This window comes from Xenopus laevis, chromosome 5L, assembly GCF_017654675.1.
Source record: "Xenopus laevis strain J_2021 chromosome 5L, Xenopus_laevis_v10.1, whole genome shotgun sequence".
Taxonomy (NCBI): domain Eukaryota; kingdom Metazoa; phylum Chordata; class Amphibia; order Anura; family Pipidae; genus Xenopus; species Xenopus laevis.
Genome location: NC_054379.1, coordinates 90,460,190 through 90,481,950, shown reverse-complemented (window position 1 = coordinate 90,481,950; position 21,761 = coordinate 90,460,190). Strand labels below are relative to the sequence as shown.

The window sequence follows — 21,761 nt, the reverse complement described above, 5'->3', positions numbered from 1 at the left end:
ACTGGTTATGGTGTGTGTGAAAAGCTTCACTTGGGCAGGGACTGATGTGACTGTTGTATGACCTCTGTGATCTGCTGCGGAGTATGTTGAAGCTATTTAAATAAAGAAGAATAAAAGCCATTATTATTTCCTATGAGCATTCAGTTCAAAGAACATGCAGACCAAAGAGACAGTATAAACAGCCGAAGTAAGCACATCATTTTTGAAAGATTTCCAGTATAAAAAGCACTCCGACAAACCTCCCCCTAGGTATACAGAGTAATCAGTGCAGATCAATGCAGCACCATGGACAGCAACTACCTGTTCCCATGCTGAATTAGGACCCTGTGGCTCTTCCAGGCTGCTCACAGGGCACCGCCCACAAGGCTGTCCTGATCCCGAATATGTTTGATTCAGACAGTGGCACAAGAGTGGCGGGGCTCTGCAGCAGCTGCGCTTCTTACTCCTGCCATAAACCTGATGCCTGGGGAGACAAGAACTCTTAGCCTGTTTTTTGCTTAATTTTGTATTGGCAATTTACAGGTGCTTCATCTGGATAAACACAACATGATAAGAGGGTGCAAATCTATAAATCTGTTAATCATGGACTACATTAACCAGATCCTGGCATGATGTGACTTAATGCTGGTTGAGAATTGGGCAGAACCCATAGGAATGAGGGGACAATAAGACCTGTCAGTGCTGCTCTGAGTAAGGTAAAGTAGGTGTATGTATACTGCACCCAGCAAACTCTGCAAAAGGCTTTGATGGAATTGCTAGATGAAAAGACATGAACAAGTTGGTCACATCCAGCCCAATGATGTTCACCCTGAAGGCTGCTGGGGAATCCTGGGAAATGTAGTTCCGCAACAGGTAGGAACCCACTGTATGCTAGTAACAAGTTAGGGTTTGCCACCTATAAGCTCAATGGGAGAGTCAAACAAAGATATCTGTAATGTACTCCGCCAGAAGAAAGAATGTATCAGGCTTGAATGTACAGATCAGACCGGTCCAGAGTATTCAAGTATCAGTTTTTGTATTTGTTATCCTTTCTCTTTGTATCATGCATTCTTCCTTTACTTACAAATACAATATGCCCATAAACAATTGCTCATGCATAATACAGGCTAACTGCAAGAGTGAGGAGGTAAGTCAGCCCGCTCATCAAATCAGTTAAGGGCAATTTTCATTCTTAAGTAACAATACTACATGTCCCAGGATCCCCCACCAGCAGAGCTTATAAGAGATTATGGCTCTGCAGATACCTGAAAGTAGCCATTCTCTTATACTTCAAAGTGTATGTATACAGAGGTAGGTTTTTATGGGAAAGCAGCTGAAGTTTGCACCTTTTCCCATTGTGCACCGTCAGCACTGTAAATTGTGAATGGGTATGTCATTGGGGGTCTACATTAGTGGGGCTGAATAGCATAGAGAGTGTGCATTTAAGCACAATGAATACTGTGGTTGCATTAATACGAAATATTTGCAGCCAAACTGTGCTGCATTTGGTAACTTATGATCATATAACACCTGTTCACCAAGATAGTAGTACCAGCATGTGCTGCACTCATAAATATATCAGCCCTGGATTCTGCATATTTCCTACAAATATGACATTAGTAACTGTGCAATTGCATGTGCTGTTGATTGTTTTGTTGCAATAAAAGTTGTTTTATCTGATAATCAAGTCATATTATAGACCTCACCGCAAACCATATGTATATTTAACAGGCAGCATGGAACAAATGGATGGCCCTTTTAGTGCTTGGCTTAATTAATATTCTAATTTAACTAGGAGGCAATTGTGAATGCTATGTCTATGCTACAGAAAATAATGTATTGGGGGATATTGAAGGACATGCTAGGCTATGTGCTCAGTGGTTGGTCCAACCATAGACTTTACAGATAAATATTTAAATGCTGCCTTTGCTTCACTCTGCATTCTGTGCTGAGTTTGTTTTCCCTTCATTTGTCCTCATGATAACCTTGTTACTGCATGGAGCATCTCTCTTCTCTGCATTACAACATGTAATTGTTTAAGATACTGATCGTTTCTATGGCTGAACAGTAGGGGGGGCATTTAGCTGGAAGAAAGAAGCAACAACAAAATTCCATTGGAAAGAACATTGTATGGTATAAAGATGTGCCGGTTTTTTTTATTGAAATGACTTTGCAACAATAAATATAACCTTGGGGAAAAAAAACATGAAAATATAAGCTAAGTTGAATTTCCTAACAGGATTTTAAAGTGGACATAAACTATTTCATAGCAGAATTTCTGCATCCAGTTTTGCTTGGACTACTTCTCTCAGTGTTCTCTAACAAAGCTGCTTAAAGCAACATTGCTTGAAAAAACGTTTGATCAGCATAATAGCAGCTCACTTCATACAATGGATCCTATAATAAGAATCCTGTCTACTTTCTTTACACCCATTTTTCTGTTCATTTTATTTTTTAAGCAAAAATGTATAAGAATAAGCACATTATTACATATTATAGTGAGACAACTGAAAAGGTGCTAACAATTTTGGGAGAGCTAGGGGGCACAAATCGGGTGTTTTAAGACAGATTGGTCTTCCATTTAATATTTAGAATAATGTAAATGTACAGAAAGTGCTTCCCAGGTAGTTTAGAGATCAATACTATATGGATGGGGCTTCTCCAATCGGAAATCTCCTACATAATCAGTCCTCTGTCCCAGTGTTGTCAGGTATCAGTCTCATGTCTGTAGTACAGCAGTATAATGTGTATTATAAATATGGCGGAGCACCTACCAATTCAGTGTTTTTGTATCAATCAACAGGTAACTAAAGGTGGCCATAGACACACAGATCCTATCGTACGAATCGAGGATTCGTACGATTTTCGGATCGTGTGTGGCGTGTGCCGACATCTTTCGTCCAGCGGAGATCGGTCGTTTGGTCAGGTTTAATTTTGACCCTACCGATCCCGCCGGAGCCCACGACACTCAGTAATCAGATTGTTCGGCCATACGGCCGAACAATCAGATTAAGGTGGCCATACACGGCCCGATAAAAGCTGCCGACAGACCGTGTCGGCAGTTTATTGGCCCGTGTATGGGGCCCCCCGACGGGCTTCACCGATCGAGATCTGGCCGAAAGTCGGCCAGATCTCGATCGGATGGGACAAAAAATCCCGTCGGATCGCGGCCGCATCTATTCGTTGATGCGGTCCCGCGATCCGAACGCCCGTTAGGCATTGTTATAATCTGATCGTTGGGCCCTAGGGCCCACGATCGGATCAGCCCGATATTGCCCACCTCAAGGTGGGCATATCGGAGGGAGATCCGCACGTTTGGTGACATCGCCAAACGAGTGGATCTCTCCATGTATGGCCACCTTTACACCCGATATAGCCATGTTTGTTAATGGCATATCGGGGAAAGATCTTTGCATCTATGGCCACCTTAAGACATGACAACTTACACAGGGAAAGAATAACACAAATAATAAAACAAATATTGCAAAGCTAAAAAAAAAATAATGAAAGTTAATTTTGGACCTTTAGTATTGGTTAGTACTTGTCCCAATAAAAAGGCATGTGTAGTTCAGGAACAGCTGAGATGGAGCAGTTTGTGTACCTCTGAGAAAAGGCAGCAGGTGTAAGAAATGCACCTAAAGACATTGTTAAAACAATTACAAATTCATTTAATACTGAATTTCCTTTTTATGAACCTTCGACATGCTGTGGTGTTTTTTGGACTAGCTCTGCTGCTTCAGGTGCATCCTAAGGCTGTTGGTTTTCCACAATGCAAAATGATTTGTTGTTCTGTGCCTTTATGTATTTTACGAGTTGGTTTATGCCTGAGCAGCTATAGATTAAAGGGCACAAAACGTATTTCTGTTGAGGGGGGGGGGTCTTCTGTCTGATTTTTCTTTAATATTAGCTGTAACTAACTTTATAAACCCCAGATTTCCCAGGCTTACCCATCTTTCTTTTCTTGGTCAGCCAGTTTTCTAGGGCCTAGGGCCCGAAAACCACACCCTTACAAGCTCATCTGAACTCAACACTTTATCTAAGAATACGCTAAATAAATGTGTAGTGATATGTGTTAAGAAGGCTTTCACTGTGCAGTAGTGGGTTTTAGCCTGTCTTATCCTAATATATCTTCAATATGGCATTATCCAGAACAGTAAAGCCTATTAAGATTCTTGTTTGTTCATCTGATGAATCCTGAAGCTGCAAAAAAAGCCAAAATCCACAAATCAGCCATTTCAGACCTGTCAAGGTCTTGTATAAGTCAATGGGAGAGGCACGTATCTTCAACTTTTTTTGGTCTGCACTGGGTTTAGCTGGAAAATCAGACTTTTTTGAGATTTTAAGGCAAATCATTTTTCAGCAATCCAATTAAATCAAGTTTTTTTTTATTAATAAATAAGCTAAATTCAGGCATGGGAGTTTGGTCGTGGTTTTTTAAAATAAAATACAAGATAAATTCTGATTTTAGTAAATAATCCATAACATTAACGTGTGACCACATTCAGGTCAATATAATAATAATGATAATAACAACCTTTTTTAAAGCAGTTTCCCATGCATCTGAACACAAAAGATGGAAACAATAGGGCAGAACATGCATTTGTAATGTATAATTTATAAATGATAGGGAATTGTGCTCCCAAATTCCATATTTCACAGTGCTCTAGAATAGGATCTATGTAGAGCAAATAACCAGGTCCAAAGGACAATCTGTTGATACCCAAGTAGTTTGTTGATCTTTATAATGTTCTTGACATCCTAACAAATAAAGGGTCAGAGAGCACCTCCGCAATATTGACTTATTTTATGATCAGCTCTGTGCCTTTCGATGGGACAAGGCTGAGAAATCAGGTCTCTTTCCAGGCTGCTAAGTCTTCATAGTAAGTCTGTAAAATACTGCAGTGTTCTTAACAAAACTGAAAAAAAAAAAAATTCCTTGCTGGTCATAAATTTGTTCCTGTATCTGGAGTCAGAACAAAGCCTACAAAGTTATTTTAAGCTACAAGTCATAATCAAAACAGTAGAGATGTATTAGGCTGCCTGTATATAGTAATACAGGTATGGGACCTGTTATCCAGCATGCTCGGGATCTCGGGTTTTCTAGATAAGGGTTCCGCAATTTGGATCTCCATACTTTGTTTATTTAAAATATTTTAAATATTAAATAAACCAAATAGGATTGTTTTGCCCCAATAAGGACTAATTATATATTAGTTAGGATCAAGTACAAGGTACTGTTTTATTATTAAGAGAAAAAGGAAATCATTTTTAAAGACCCGAGTTATTTGATTATTATAGAGTCTATGGGAGGTGGCCTTCCTGTAATTCTGAACTTTCTGGATAACTGGTTTTCCAGATAATGGATCTGTGCAATATTTTGGTGTTCTAAAAATACATGTTAATAATAAATAATAATATTGATAGAGAATTCTTGTTCTGCATATTAAACTATTCTGAGCATGAATATTTTTGGTATGATGAAGAGGATATTAATATGTTTTGGCACACCTAATTAGGTCATATGGAAAGGAAACACATAGCAAACTGCCTTCCACATCTCTTGAGTCATTCAGATTCCTGCCTTTGGCTTGTGAGCCATGCCATATGGGTAACTGTCACCATGCTGTTAGGTTAAAAGATACTCTACATCTGTATCACTTTGCTACTTGACAAGCAGGCCTCAGGAATAAACGCTGACATCTTAATGCATGTTTCTTTTTGTATTTAATTTTTTTGCAGTTTTTGTTGGATTTACTATAGGTTAATTCATATAAGTAGTATTGACGATTCACTTTTTTTTTTTAACATTATTTTATTTGAATTTTAACAAAAGAAAAAAATACATAACACAATACATTACATCCTCCTGTACTCGGTAGTGCGCATAGGAGTTGAAGGAACTTCCCACCATACATTTCACAACCCTTGTGTATGCATCCAATCCCGTGAACCCTTCCGTGTTATTAATGTTATCCCATCCTCGGGTACGTTACCCATAGGTTACTGTGTGTAGCTACATATATTACCCCCCTATGCGATTCATTATACATGTGCTGTCGCATTAACTCATGTCTGTGTCCTACCTCCCCCTTAAACCACAACAATATAATGTGAATAAATTGTAATACCAATCCCATTAGGTTATACCCTTACCAACACAATCCCAGTGTTTCCCCTTACTCGATCATATCTGTGTCCTATCTCCCCTTTAACCACAGCAATACCATATAATAATTCTCAATATCCTTCCCATTCGTTTATACCCTTATCAACACCAATCCCAGTGTTACCCTCACCCAATGCCATTACCCCTTGAATGATCAACTCTATTATAGTGTGGTTCCTACCAACCTCTCATATTCACTACCACCAGAAGGAGAAAGGAAAAGAGAGAGAGAAAAGAAAAAAAAAAAAAAAGGGGGAGGGAGGGGGGGGAAGGAGAAAGACACAACACAAAACCTGGTTCACAAATACAAATTCAAATTCAATTATCCACCAGAGTACTGATTGATTAATCCGCTTAAATCACTTAAATGATATCATAATTCACAGCATGTTATACCCAGCGTCCAACCTGAGTTTAGCTAGATTATAGATATAACTTTCTACAATTTTCCCAAACCGTTTATCTTCAGCCATGGATTCCATATTTTCTCAAATTTCTCCGGGCACCCTCGGGCCCGATAAGTAAGCTTAATAGAGGGAAGTATTTTATTAACTAGAGTAACCCATTGAGTAATGGTCGGATTGTTCTTACCCATCCAATTCATTATCACTAATTTCTTGGCATAAAACAGTATAACCCGCATGAGTGCTCTAGTTTTGTTTAAAGGTACTAAATCATCCACCAGTCCCAGTAAACAGGTTCCTGGGGAATAACCACAGGGAAGTGCTAAGTTGTCACCCAAATATCCAATCACTTCCCTCCAAAACCTTTGCACTGGAGGACAGTACCATGCCATATGCAAAAAAGATGCGTCTGGCTCCTGACATCTTGGACAATTTGCTTCAGTTTCTCTACCCATTTTCTGCCTCTTTATAGGAGTTATATACAACTGTTGAATGAACTTATATTGAACAAGTCTATCCCGTAAAGAAATTAGATCACCATAAATTGAACCAGTAGCCTCTTCCGACGATTCACTTTTAATGAGCTTAATTGGAATTACATATGATGACCGTGTTAAGAATTTTGTTAGCATTGAAAGTTTTTTTTCTTGCAGCAAGTATTAAATCCCCTAGGAAATTAATTTCTGGGTTGTGACTTTATTTGGATGCCCCTGGGCTCTGGCTGGCATTCACTTTTATTCATCGATAGAATTAATAAAGTGTTTTATTTATTACAAAACTTTTAGGAGGAACTCTATCTTGCAATTCAACTGAGACAGTAGCATAACTAGATGTTATTGCATATTAATTAGGGCCTAATGGAGCCCCCTTTACCCCTTCGGCCCCTCTGCAGCCCCAGGGTCTGCTTCCTCTATAGTTACACCCCTGGTCTCACACAGGAGAGAAAAACTACACTCAGTACACAATGCTTGGGTAAATTATGTGGCTGTTTTGCTTTGTGTATATAGATGTGCAATCCCTTATCCAGAAACCTGTTATCCAGAAAGCTCCAAATTATCTTCCATACATTCCATTTTAAGCATATAATTCTTATTTTTAAAAAAGATTTCTCTGTACCTTGTACTTAATGGTAACTGAGCTGCATGAACCCATATTGGAGGCAAACCAATATTAAGTAATGATTTTTAGCAGACTTTAGGTATCATGATACAACTTATGGTATTTCCTCCAAACACTTCCCAACAATACTGCAACAGCTTTAATGACTTAGTCTAGGGCCAGACGGATCTTGGGCTGTGGAGAACTAAGGGTTGCCACCTTTCTGGTTTTGACCCAGACAGCCCAGTTTTCAAAATGACTGCCTGGGTCAAAACTGCCTGGCCTGTTTTCCAGATAAGGAAAACTAGGCAGGATTCCCCTAAATTGATATGGAATCAACCAATTGGTGATCTGCCCTGTGGTATCATTGCCCCATGACATCACAGACACTCCCCTATGACATCAGCTCCTGTCCCTCGTCCAGAAAGGGAGATGGGAAAAGGTAGCAACCCTAGGAGAAATGCTGGACAAGAATCTGCTCCTCCATAGGCAGGCGCGATGGATTTCGGTGCGAATTGCAAAATCTCAAGTTTCAGCTCCAAAATCAGCTGTACCTGCCGCAGGCCAAAATCTGACTTGTCTGGCCCTAGCTTTAAAGTTTGTGGATACTACCACTTATTGAATGATAGCAATACAGTTAATAGTGATCTGATTGGTGGAATCAACCTAGTGTGAATAATTCTCTCCCCAAAACAGGACTGAATGATTAGCTCTACGGAAAAGTTTATCCAGTTTATTAGCTTCATTAGGTGCTGTACCTTACTGCCCCGAGACTTAATCATAATAAAGGTAACTGTCTACTTGCCATAAATACAGGTGTTATATCTCTTTTCAAACAAATTTAGTATATTCTATCCCTATGGTTAATTAAGAAATGTTAACGTATGAATTATCAGTGTTAGATTTGCAAGGTCATTGGTGGATCATAGCAAGATTGAAAAAGTATCATGCAGAGGAAGCAAAGTATTTGACCTCTTTACTGGCAAAATAAAGTAAAATACCATTAGGAAAACACTGACATTATAAAATGTTACAACATCCTGATTACTGGGCCTGCATGCGTGGAAAATGAGAAGGAATGCTCTATACAATGTAATTGTGACCAGCAGATGAATAGAATTTCCTTGAAATGGGCTTTAAGTTTGCTAATGACCAGCACTAGGGGATATTGCTTGACCATGGCACATGGCTGAACTAAAAATACAGATTTGAAGGTTTCTGGCAGAATAAAATAGAATGAATAAGAGCACTCAAACTTGTATCTCAAAAACGTCGAATGCACACAAAGGCTTCGAGTAGGAAAGGCATTCATTAGAAGGCTCAGATCCATCAAATCAATTCTGACACGTAAAAAAAACATACAAATTTGTATCATTTTGGATAAATGTGCCAATGTGTGATAGCTGTCATATACTGTATTTACATTTAAATTAACTGCTGGGAATGCCCAAATCTGTTTTAATAAATCTGCCCCCCCAGTTCTATATTTTTATCAGTTATTATTTCATGTAGCACGTTTTATTTGAATGATAGTATCTCAATAGGTAGAAGATGGTGTCCCAGTCGGGTAGGTATATAAACATCCTCATCTTATTCCAGGAAAAATGAATCAATGGCATTATTTGGTGATGCGCCTTTGATGCTATGCACTGTTTTGGTTTTGCCATTAAAGTATTTGTAGCACTATACTTGTAGATTGATGCAGAAGCTCATAGTTATCTGTTTAAAAAGTGTTGTGTATGTATAACATAGCCTGAATAGCCTAAGCAAATTGACTTGACATGGATTGTATAGTTTATGCAAAAAAACATTGCTTTCACACATCTCTGCATCACTTTGATACATTCAATTGAATGACATTCTAGTCTCTCATGCACCAATGAATCACTTTAAAAGCCTTACACTTTACTGCATCCTTCCTTGAACCAACATAATTATCCTTTCCATGTTATTCAGAAGAGCTGCATTTGCTAATACATCTGAAATAATAGAACTTTTCACTGTTGTAATTTCGCGGAATACAAACATTTCCCTTCAATTGATGTTATTCTGTAAGGTTTGCATTCTTTCCAAGCACTGATTTCATTTGGTATTCTCTTTTCTCTTATTGAATATGTTCTGTTGAAGTTAGGTAAAAGAGATAGCGAAGAAGCCCGCACTCCATGGGCCAGTCGATGTGATTAAAAGCCTTTTTCAAAAAACAGCTAAAACAATGAAACCTCTCTCTCTGTATATAGGTAAAAGAGAGTATGCATAATATTTCTACAGTTGCTTTGTGGAGACCTGCAAGGAGCATTTAAGAAAGAAAAAGACTCCTATAAATTATGTTTGCAACAGGTCTCATTATAAGTAGTGCAGCTGCATGGTTTCTCTCTTTACAGTAAATTAATCATTACTTTACTTGTGCATGGCTTAAAGTCATCTGAGGTATTTCACAAGAATGTAGATACTTGGAAAAGAAAAATAAAATAATTTTTATATTTTTTAAGGATAGAAATTGTATTGTTTTAATACTATGTTATAGTTAGATTTTAAGTTTTACCAAGGTCTGGGTCCTGGGCTTGTTTAAATCTGGTTGAAAAAATACAAAGTCCATCAAGTTCAAAACCTGCAAATTAAACCCAGCATCCATACACACACCCCTCCATACCCTCAAATAAATTATATATATATATATAAACCCATACCTATACTAACTATAGAGTTTAGTATCACATAAATAGCCTTTGATATTATGTCTGTCCAAAAAATCATCCAAGCCATTCTTAAAGGCATTAACTGAATCAGCCATCACAACATCACCCGGCAGTGCATTCCACAACCTCACTGTCCTGACTGTGAAGAACCCCCTACGTTGCTTCAAATGAAAGTTCTTTTCTTCTAGTCTAAAGGGGTGGCCTCTGGTACGGTGATCCACTTTATGGGTAAATAGGTCCCCTGCCATTTGTCTATAATGTCCTCTAATGTACTTGTAAAGTGTAATCATGTCCCATTGCAATCCAATCCAACCTTGACAGTCTACCCTCATAATTTAAGTCTTCCGTCCCTCTAACCAGTTTAGTTGCACGTCTCTGCACTCTCTCCAGCTCATTTATATCCCTCTTAAGGACTGAAGTCCAAAACTGCACTGCATACTCCAGATGAGGACTTACCAGGGACCTATAAAGAGGCATAATTATATTTTCATCCCTTGAGTTAATGCCCTTTATAATGCAAGACAGAATTGTATTTGCTTTAGTAGCCACAGAATGACACTGCCCAGAATTAGACAACTTGTTATCTACAAAAACCCCAAGATCCTTCTCAGTTAAGGAAACTCCCAACACACTGCCATTTAATGTATAACTAAATAAATATTATTTTTGCCAAAGTGCATAACCTTGCATTTGTCAACATTGAACCTCATTTTCCAGATTACTTAATACACACATTTGTAATACTAAAATTCACCTGGCAATAGAGTGCGAATGAACTCTAGCGACGGTCTCTTTCGCTAGCGAATTGGCACCTGCGTCTGTTAGTGATTTGACAATGTGCCTGCAGGTGGCAACACTGGTAAATTGTCTCTAGCGTTAGCCACTTTGTCCTTTATTGAATTTGTACCTAGGATTTAATAATCCATAGAATATTAGAATACACCAAGTTCAATTTCATCAGTGCATTTGCCCATAGCAACAAATGAGATATTCGATTTCGGGAAGTAAACTTATCAAAACGAATTATTGATTATACGTATGCTGTAGGCAACTGCACTTTTGCTCATAATTAGCACTTATAAGTATTGGTGTCACTGCTGGCAGAAAAACTGAAAATATGAAACATATGCAGTTGAATTAAAAGTTTCTAAGGGAGCAACACATGGCACAGATTTTCACAAGTCAATTATTTTTTATCTAAAGGAAAACCAGGCAAATGTAAAGTGACAACGGCATCTGAAGACCAGTACATCAAGCTAATGTAATTATCAAACAAAACAGCACCTGCTGAACAAAGAACATCTGGTTACTGTTAGTAAAATACAGTGCAAAGGTCATTGATAAGCTGTAGGCAACTTCGGAAATTCAAAGCGATCCTGCCAGTGATTCGTATTATAACAGATCAGCCGATATTCTGCCACTACAGCAATTGTACGAAAGTTATGTCCGACCAAAGCTAGTGACAGTCTCCCACTGAAAATCATATGATCGGCAATACACGCAGAGATATTATCGGCAGCCTGTCCGATCGACCAAACGACCGATCTCTGCCTTACGAAAAACGTCGGGTGTCTCCACACACGGTCTGAAAATCGTTTGAATCCTCGATTCATACGATCTGATCTTTGTGTCTATGGCCAGCTTTATGGAAAAAAATCCATTTCCAAACCATCTCGTTCACAACAAAATGTGTAAACATGTAGGATTGGTCAAACAATACCGAAATGTTGCTGCTAAAGGCTGAGAGTCCTGTGTGATTGTGTGACATGTGTGATTAAACAGCAATGCATAAAACTTACTCCCAAACAGGGACTTGGGAATATTCATTTGGGGGGTTATTTGCTTGTTCTCAGTGTCGGAGTACTCCCGGTGGGATACTGGGAAAACTCCTGGTGGGCCCAGGGATCAGTGGGCCTCTTGCTTCTAACCATTTGGCCTATTTCATGGTCATTCCCTATTTCTTTATAATAGAAGAATAGAGTATAGTATGTAGAGAAAATAGACTAGGAGAAAAAAAGAGAGGGAGGTATAATTGTTTGGAAAGTGGGCCCTCAGCCTAAGATTTTCTGGTGGGCCCCTGACATCCCAGTCCAACAATGCCTGTTCTGGAGCTGGGGACTTGCATGGGATCCTCAACCAGTGGCTTGTGAGCTAACCAATCCCTTGGATGTTGCTCCCAGTGGCCTTGAAGCAGATAATTATTTTTCAATTCCTGTCTTGGAGACAAGTTTAGTTTGCATAAAAACCAGGTGTACTGCCAAACAGAATCTCATGTAGACTGCCAGTCCTTATAGGGGCTCCCAAATAGCCAATCACATCCCTCATTTTGCAACCCCAGGAACGTTTTTCATGCTTGTGTTGTTCCCCAACTCTTTTTACATTTGAATATTGCTCAAGGGTAAAAAAGGTTGGGGACCACTGATCTACACTGACCAAATCCAGTAGCACTCTGTTCTCCTATGGCACACTGTCCCCTCTGGCTCTTACATATTATAATATGCTGTAGGCAGGGTCGGACTGGCCATGCCGGGGGCACCTGGGGCCCTTGCTTTAATTAACTTGGTATGGCTTAGTAAAATAATTTATAGTTTGTGCGGTCCAGGGGAACACTATCTGCAGGCTTCCGCCCATAGTTGCTGCCTGCTGCCTGCTGCCAGTACCTTTCTGATTGGAGCCGAAGGGGGCAGGCCCGAGGCTGCTGATGCTGTTACCGCCTACCACATGAGATATGGGGGCAAATTCACTAAACGACGAAGCGCCTAACGCTAGCGTTAATTCGCTAGCGTAGCGCATTTTAGTTAATTCGCCGATTCACTAACGGACGCTGGCGTAAATTACTTCGCACCCTTACGCCTGGCGAATTTGCACAACGGATGTAACTACGCAAATTCACTGACGCGTGAATTATTCTGAACGCTACCTTTCACGCCAGACTTCCTTCGCTACCTCAGACCAGGCGAAGTGCAATAGAGAAGATAGGGATTGCTTCAAAAAAAAGTTAAAATTTTTTCTAAGTCCCAAAAAACACTGGCGTTTTTTCTTTTTTTATGGGTGATAGGCTGAAAAAGATCGAATTTTTTTTTGGGGCTACCCTCCTTCCCCCCTACATTGCCCCCCATGGGGCAAATTCACTAAACTTCGTAGTTTCGCCAGCGTCTGATTCGCCACACTTCGCCAAGCGTATTTTCGCCAGCGCTACGCAAATTCACTAAAATCCGAAGTTGCGCTCAGGGGAAGCATAAGGTTGCGAAGTTGCGCTAGCGTTAATTCGCCAAGCAAAGCGAAGTTACGCTAGCGATGGTTAATTTGCATACGGCGCCAAATTGAAGTTATAATGGAGGAATATGTAGCAGAACTACCCAAGCCTGGGAAACCTTCAAAACAGCAAATAACATTTTTATTTTGCCCTACACATGTGCCCACTGTATAGTTAAGGTGCCATGAGTTAGGAAATGTAGGGGGGAAGGAGGGGAGCCCCAAAAAATTTTTCGATCTTTTTCAGCCTATCACCCATAAAAAAAGAAAAAACCCCAGCGTTTTTTGGGACTTAGAAAAAATTTGAACTTTTTTTGAAGCAATCCCTATCTACTCTATTGCACTTCGCCTGGTCTGAGGTGGCGAAGGAAGTCTGGCATAAAAGGTAGCGTTCAGAATAATTCGCGCGTCAGTGAGTTTGCGTAGTTACGTCCGTTGCGCAAATTCGCCAGGTGTAAGGGTGCGAAGTAACACTAGCGAATTTACCCCAGCGTCCGTGTAAATCGGCGAATTAACAAAAATGCGCTACGCTAGCGAATTAACGCTAGCGTTAGGCGCTTCGTCGTTTAGTGAATTTGCCCCCAAGTCTGTAAAAATAGTTTGGTTTCTGCACCTTCTAAGCATCTGCAACCACTAGTTCAGAGTCCATAATAGCAAAATAGATGTGCTGACAACTATATAAATGAAAAAATCCCAACAAAGTACCACAGAAGAAAGGAACTGCTAAAGAGAGTTATTGTGTCGCACAATCTATAACAAATTGAGTGTAAAATGAATGGTGTTGTGCTGGAATAAAGTTTGAACAAGGAAATCACATCTTGGTGTAATTAAATATTGGTTATTTCAATTAATAATTAAATTCATATCGTGAAAGACAGAAATGAGTGTCATTATTGAGTATTGTGAAAACCAAAAATAGTTAATTCATAGTTCTGATAAAATGTAAAGTGTATAAAATGATAATGGTCTGGTATGCAGTTCACATTCCACAAATAAATAAGTGGAACTATTTGATTGAAAACTCCTTCATGACCTCCCCATGCAGGATAAAGATATGTGCTGGCAGTGGGGGGGGGGTTGTAGTATGCAATACAGAGGGGGCCCTGGGGGTGGTGAGGGGTCCTGATGCAACACCCCCCAGTCCGACCCTGGCTGTAGGATTAAAAAAAGTCTGCTTTATGTTGCTACATTGGCAACATGTAAGAGAGTATAATAATAATTTTGTATATTTGCATTGATGCCAAGATACTTAGTCACTCTCTATTCTTGTTCATTCTGTTGCTATGTGTGGTTAATACATTTGGTTGGTGGATGGGATAACTGCGGCAGGAAAAGGAAGGATGCTGGCTGTGCATTGATAGGGAAAAAAGCTGCTTGAGGGACAGCTTAGGATGAAAGAGATCTGGCACAGTCACTATGTTCTAGCCCAGAGACAGCTCCATGTGGTGTGAATGAAGATGCAAATGTTAATAATAAAGTGAGATCTTATCTAACTGACCGATCCTTCCATATATTCTCTTTGAACTTTACAAACAGCCAGCATTCTTACCAACTATTCATAGGATTAATAAAAGAAATCATAACACAGAACAGTCAGAACAAATCCTTTATTCTCGTGAGCAATCTCTGTGTGTGACAACCAATCCAACTTGAAAACACTAGAGGCAACATTCAATAACAGACTCTAATTTTAGCTACAGAGAATTGTTGCCTTTTCATCACTGCTCTCATGACTAACATAATATATTTTATCATTTTACATACCATCTCCCAGTTCTCTCTGTAACAAAACGTTTCTCTATATCACCAGTATTGATGGAGCCAATTAGAGGTGGAAATCTGCAAAACGCATTAAAGTCAATTTGTGTTTTTCGCTGTGTTTTTGCAATGGGCTTTTTCTGTGGTAACGTTTTTTTACATTAGATTCAAAAGAGTTTTTTCTAATTGACTTTTTTGAGCCAAATAAATAAATTGGAGTCATACTAGTTTATACATAGCGTTATGTATAATTAATATATGACTGGAAAATTCATATTCAGACATAACTGTCATCCTTTTGGCCAGTTTAGAAGTGATGTTGGAAAATTGAATGTTTTCATGTTTTAAATGTATGGCAAAGATTGATGTAATGTCAAAATGCATGGTACTAATGATCAACATAAATTTATGGTGGTAAAGAACACTGAGTTCCTTATACATATACAATAATTGTTTGTTTGGCCCCTTGTGGTTTGGGGCAAATCAGGGACACAATATTCCACTGGCTAAAAACCCACTACTGGAAACTAGATATACAGTACATGACTGACATTGAGATACAGGTATGGGACCTGTTATCCAGAATGCTCGGGACCCGGATAATGGATTTTTCCGTAATTCATGCCTTAAGTCTACTAGAAATTCATTTAAACATTAAATAAATCCAATAGGCTGGTTTTGCTTCCAATAAGGATTAATTGTATCTTATATGGGATCAAGTACAAGCTACTGTTTTATTATTACAGAGAAAAGGGAAATCATTTTTAAAAATTTGGATTATTTGGATAAAATGGAGTCTATGGGATACATCCATTCTGTAATTCGGAGCTTTCTGGATATAGGGTTTCCGGATAAGGGATCCTATACCTGTACATGAATGGCTGAGACCAGAATGTTAGTATGACACGTATACTTTATATGGGATCATTTTAACTTTTAGGATGTTATAGAATGACTACTTCTAAGCACCTTTTCAGTTGGTTGTCATTGTTTTTATAGTTTCTGATTTATTCGCCTCCTTCTTCTTCTAACTCTTTCCAGCATTCAAATAGGGGTCACATCTAAAAGACAAATGCTCTGTAAGGCTAAAAAAAATTGTTTATTGTTACTTTGTATTACTCATCTTTCTAGTCAGGCCTATTCATATTCCAGTCTCTTATTCAAATAAATGTATGGTTGTTAGGGTGATTTGGACCCTAGCAAAAGCATTGATGAAATTGCAAACTAGAGAGCTGCTGAATAAAATCCTAAATAACTCAAAAATAACAAATAAAAAAAAAAGAAATCCAGTTATTATTTTATTACATGCGCTTATATAGTGCCGACATATTTCGCAGCGCTGGTTGCAAGTTGTCTCAGAATATCAATTTCTACCTCATAATAAAAGTTAATTTAAAGGTGAACAGCCCCTTTAAAGGTTTAATATCAGATGTAAAGTCATCCCCAGGATGGCTATTTGACAAGGAGTTGCTAGTGGAGTGCACTCTGTAAAAAGTGATTCTAATTGTTTCCTAATGAAGCAACTTTCTAATATAATAATAGATGTTCAAAATTTTTTGAAAATATAATTGCTATTGAATATAATAGCAATTATATAATTGCTATTGAAAGCAGTACCTGTGTGTCCCTTGCTATTCTTGCTATACAAGTAAATGTACTAGTGAAACAATATAGCAGTAGTCAGTTTCCTTCCACCATATGCGTTTGCCATAATGTCTTTCATATACAGTGATTCTGATTTATTACAGGTCTGCAGATCACAGCCCTTTAAGAACTCGAGTTTGACTCTTCGCCTCCTAAAACCTGCCAAATTGCTGTTTTAGTCAATGGGAGTTGTTTGCAGCCTTCCTGACATTCGAGTTTTTTTTTGGAGAAAAAACTCAAGTTGAGGTTTTAAAACTCGAATCGAATTCGACTTGAATTCAATTCGAGTTTTTCGGGTCAGTCCTACTCAAATGAGTTTTACAAATTCGATTTTTATAATACATTTTGATTGGTTGAATTTCAAGTTCATGGGCGTTTATGGGAGTTTTTTAAAACTCACATGAATTCGAAATTCGACCTTTGATAAATGTGCCTCTCGGGTATATCCTCATTCGGGATATATACTGTATGACCAGAAATGATCAGACATCTGCCTGTCCAACATCTTATTTAAAAAACAGGGATATCAACTGGAAGATTGTCCTCTATTTGTTACATTGAAGCATTGTTTGTAGAATTTGCTGCCAGGTAGCCATAGGATTGTTAGTAAAGGGAATTGATGCTTGGGGTCAGGTCTGGCTTGCAGTCAGCATTATTATTATTATTATTATTAACATGCATTTATATAGCGCCAATATATTTGGCAGAATTCCAATGCATCCTAGAGTTGTTCATTTGGGTTGAGGTTAGGGCTCAGTCAAGTCACACTCACTTACACTCCAAAACAGGAAGCTTTTAAGCCGCAGCTAATTAAGATATACCTGGAAGGAGTCCCTTGTTGCAGAACTAAATGGCAGCTATGGCACATCACATGGCATTGTCATTGGATGATTATTTTATTGGCACTGGAGACTAGTTTAATGAGTGATGTTGCTTTATAAATACAACACTGATATTGTTGGACTATAGCTCCCATTATGATTTAATCATTATTTATATATTGGACTATAACAGGATATATTAACCTCCTGTATACATCTAAAATTAAAAAAGGAAGATAAATGTTATATGAGGCCTTTTAATTTACTATTCCTTTATGCACTGTAAAATACAACTTTGAAGCCTGTCAGTGGTATTCCACATACAACAGAATGGCATATAGATGTGGTTATGATCATGTCCATCATTATATTAATAGGTTAGTATCTAAAGATGACTTCATGTATCATATACTCGCAGAGGAAACGAGTTCAGTGACTGGCGTAGGTGTATCAATAAGAATGACTCGCCTTTTGATCCATCTGTGCTCCTCTCATGAGATCTTAGAAATAGAGTGCTTCTAGGAAGCCTCAGGATAGAAATTGAAACCATTAGCCTGCTGGGGTACAGTCATATGTGCTTGTTCAGGCTTGAAACTTCGTCAGGTTCACTCCATGTCAGATGCTATAAATATTATTATCATTACAAAAGAAGGTGGGGAAAAAGGCAAACCTTCATTTCTTGCAGGGATGGCTTCTGTAAAGTTTATTGTAACACTAAGAGGCAGCTTTATTAAAGGTCCGAGTTGTATTAAACCCAAAAAAAGTTTTCAAGGGTATTTTTCAGTCTAAACTCAAATTTTCTGGTTAAAATTTTTCATTTTTCTTTTTAAAAAAACTCAAATCTTTTGACAATGCTAGAAATACCTTGAAACCAAAAATACTCCAACTAAAACCTGTCGAGGTCATGTAGAAGTCAATGACAGAGGTCCCTTTAACCATTTGAAGATGTTTGTAGCCTTCACAATTTTCAGGTTTTTTTTTTTGGTGGGTTTCGCTCAAAAACTCGATTTATTCAAGCTATCTGAGTTTATTTTTTTTTTGGCGAAAACTCGATTCATTTGAGTTTTTGGGTTGTTCACCCTTAATTCACGGATTCAAGTTTTTTCCATTTCAGTTTTTTCTTAAATGGGAGAGTTGTGATTCATTCGAGGTATAAAAAACGTCTCAAAGTCGACCTTTGATAAATAAACCCCTTGGTAATAAAGAAGCATTCTCCAGAATTTTCTTTATTAAGGCTAAAAAGAGCAATACTGTGTATACAAAAACATTAGCTTGGGTGTCCATCACTATTTAAAAAAAAAAACCCAGCACAGTACAAATGTGGTGATTGCATTATAAGGGATTATTTAGAGGGAAGTTTGAGAACTTGAATGAGCTTTGCTTCCTTAATTGTCATTTAGTCATTTTACTGCCAAAACATTTTCTTGTGCAGCTTCCCACAAATGTGTTTTCTAGTAAACTGATTCTCAGGGGGGTTGTTGCTTTCCTCTGTTCAATATAAACATTTTGTGCTTACCTCGTATGGTGGATCACTGAGGTGTTTGCTCCACCACCAAGCTCAACATTAGCGCTATACCACTACAGGTGGAATTCAAATAGTGGGAGGGGACAATGATTTATCTTATTCCTCTAAAAAGGTGGAATGTGTCAGTATCACTTTAAGGAGGATCCTAGAAAGCCACTCTAGGCAGCCTAGAAACCTGTTTAATGATACTAACATATATGGGTTTTATATTTACAATTTATCCGATTTGTTATTTAATGCTTGTGTAAGATAATGGCACTGTAACATTCATATATAATTATGGAATGCATTTATTGCTAGGAGAAGTAGGCACATGTAAACCAGGTTAAGTGTACTTTAGTGCTCCACTTTGATAAGCTAGCATTTAAACTTGTTTTCAACTTTGGTCTGTATAAGTGACATACTCCATTAACTCTATGCATCTGTAGTATTAGATTCATTTAGGAAACCGTGTGATTCCTATTTATGTATAAAGTGCTTAACCAGGCTTGGCATAACCTTTTAGTGCCACAGATTGTAGAATATAATATCTGTTTCCCTTCCCGTAGGTAATGAATAGAGCATAGAGTGTTGTAACAGGGGCCCCTTGATTTTCTGACCATATCTCTGCTGTTGATCTGTCATATAGAGCCCCCAGAGCCACCACCATGTTAATATATGTGGTTGCTGACCACCATGTAGTCCTCCACCGTGTAGTCTTCTGCCTTCCTACAAACAGGAAAATACACACACACAGTTCACAGTTTTATAACACCACTAGTTTTAGCAAAGATTTGCAATTTGGTAGTTCAGAGTATAATGTTATATGGTATTTTGGGTGTGGAAGACTTAAATTATGAGGGTAGACTGTCAAGGTTGGGGTTGTTTTCTCTGGAAAAAAAGGGGATATGACTACACTTTACAAGTACATTAGAGGACATTATAGACAAATGGCAGGGGACCTTTTTACCCATAAAGTGGATCACTGTACCAGAGGCCACCCCTTTAGACTAGAAGAAAAGAACTTTCATTTGAAGCAACGTAGGTGGTTCTTCACAGTCAGGACAGTGAGGTTGTGGAATGCACTGCCGGGTGATGTTGTGATGGCTGATTCAGTTAATGCCTTTAAGAATGGCTTGGATGATTTTTTGGACAGACATAATATCAAAGGCTATTGTGATACTAAGCTCTATAGTTAGTATAGGTATGGGTATATAGAATTTAATTAAAAGTAGAGAGGGGTGTGTGTATGGATGCTGGGTTTTCATTTGGAGGGGTTGGACTTGATGGACTTTGTCTTTTTTGAACCTGATTTAACTATGTAACTATCTTCCTGTTTAGGGGGATTTATAACAAGCAGGGAGTGTGTTGCAAAATTTGTATACACATGGTACATTTTCAAGACTTTACAATATTGTTTTTTTTATTATTAACAGATATTTATAAAGTGTCAGCATGCAGCATCAATAAGTTACCTATGCATATCAAGCTGTTCATAAGATCCATGGAATTCATATTTATGATGGTTTGCCTTTGTGAGTTTAATCACACAAGGGATGTTTCTGCAAGTGAGATAAGCTAATGAAATTATTTTTAATTTGAATGTGATTAAACTGGAGATGTGTTCGATGTGTAGCTTGGAAGATCGGGTTATGAGTTGGATTTTTCAGTTTTCTTCTAGAAAACATATTGATATTTTAGAATCTAATAGTAAGTGCCATGCTAACAGCTCCGATGGGACATTTTGTTTTTATAAAATTTATAAACTTTCCGGGGCTTAGTGATTGATAACTGGTATTTTAGTGTTGAAAGCTGCAGGAAATGTATGAAGAATTTACTCGTTTACTGTTTTCCTTTTGGAGGAAATGCAGTATAAGTGGGATAAGACAAAGTAGGGAATAGTTACAATACATTCACACAGCTTTGCTGCTGCTTTTTTATAAGTTATAGGGTTTTTTTCTGAATATATTTTTACCAATCTAGCTATGGGCACATTTTCACTCAAGCTGCATATTTCTCTCAAGGGAGGTTTAGTCACCCAAGAGAAGTTTCTGCAAGTGAGATAAGCTACTGAAATTGTCTATAAATATAAATGTGTGTGATTAAACTGGAGATGTGTTCGACGTGTAGCTTGGAAGATCAGTGAGCTATGAGTTGGATTTTTTCAGTTTTCTTCTAGAAAACCCATTGATGTTTTAGAATGTGATAGTGAGGGCCAAGCTAACAGCTCAGACGGGACAGTTTTTTTTTATTATAAATTCATGAACTTTCTGGGGCCTATTGATTGATAACTGGTATTTTAGTGTTGAAAGCTGCAGGAAATGTATGAAGAAGAGTTCACTTGTTTACTGTTTTCTTTTTGGAGGAAATGCAGTATAAGTGGGATAAGACAAAGTAGGGAATAGTCAAACTACATTCACACAGCTTTGCTGCTGC

At 38.2% G+C, this 21,761-nt stretch overlaps 1 protein-coding gene across 2 annotated transcripts in view; it reads left to right on the top strand.

Moving 5' to 3' along the window:
* Positions 1-417: 417 nt before the first annotated feature.
* Positions 418-21,761, top strand: part of htr1e.L (5-hydroxytryptamine (serotonin) receptor 1E, G protein-coupled L homeolog) — a 57,959-nt gene continuing 36,615 nt past the window's right edge. The window contains exon 1 of one of the 2 annotated variants that reach the window (XM_041563032.1): positions 418-695. The gene's annotated coding sequence lies outside the window, so the exon portion shown is untranslated. Of the gene's footprint in view, positions 853-21,761 lie in introns of both variants that reach the window. The other variant, XM_041563031.1, reaches the window with a different exon arrangement.